The following is a 909-nucleotide window of genomic DNA, read 5'->3' on the forward strand; positions in this document are numbered from 1 at the left end:
TTTTTTTTCAGCTCGGCTAAAAACACCTGGAAACAGAAGGAATGTGTGAGAACTGCTGCTGATTCTTTGTCTTTAAAGGCCGCTTTCTGATGTGAAGACTGTGATAGCACCTACGTCGATGCAACATTAATTCTGTGGTTTTCTGAAGAAACTGGCTGCACAACAAGTGACCACAAGCCTCACAGTGCACTGTGTGAAGACTTTATGTGGATGACAATGATTAGAATGTCAAAGGCAGATGACGGATGAATAAAAGTCTTGTCTGTTATGCTTTACGAAAGTCCACAGAGAATTCTGAAATAATCTGCTTTATATTTCTAACAGTTCAGTATGTGCTGTTGCTCTCTTCTGATGTAAATCCTGTCCTGTGCTTTGTTGTTTGTCTGCAGCCACGTTGGCTCCACTACCTTGCCAAAGCTGCCTTTCCCAAGCATCTTATGCAGGGTGAAGTCATCGATGGTGAATTTACGTTGGTGCTCCTTCTGGGGAACAGCGTACAGGGGCTCTTCTTCTGTCACTGCCTCAGTGATCAAGCTGCTGATGTCTGCTGGTCCCTCCCATGAAATGCCCTGCAACTCTGCAGGAAGAGGCAGGTCAGGAATGTCAGGTCATGACATTTAAAAGGAGAATCTCCAGGCTTGATCAGAGGGAAGATTTTAGAGTTTGTGTACCTTTGTTTGCAGGTGTTGCTGTGGCCGGTAAACCTGTTACTAACCCAGACGGAGAACGGAGTATCCCCGGCTGGCTGACACCTACTGGACCTTCTCGACCAATGATGTCGCTTTCTTTGGTGCTTCTGGCCTTAAGGTTAAATGTGAGACCAGTGTCAGACTAATGTCTTTCTATTTTAAAGTCAAAACATTTATAAGCAGTCACTGATCTTTCCAAAAAAAATACCTTAAAAAAGCA

General features: G+C 44.1%; 1 long non-coding RNA gene across 1 annotated transcript; it reads right to left on the reverse strand.

The window, feature by feature from the left end:
* Positions 1-762, reverse strand: LOC109954196 (uncharacterized). Its single transcript, XR_002274048.1, has 3 exons — positions 672-762; positions 408-577; positions 1-26 (listed from the first exon to the last, which is right to left on the reverse strand). It is a non-coding gene; the product is annotated as an uncharacterized LOC109954196 (long non-coding RNA).
* Positions 763-909: the final 147 nt, after the last annotated feature.

The sequence above is a fragment of the Monopterus albus genome, unplaced genomic scaffold (assembly GCF_001952655.1).
Source record: "Monopterus albus unplaced genomic scaffold, M_albus_1.0 scaffold4332.1, whole genome shotgun sequence".
In the NCBI taxonomy this organism is placed as follows: Eukaryota; Metazoa; Chordata; class Actinopteri; order Synbranchiformes; family Synbranchidae; genus Monopterus; species Monopterus albus.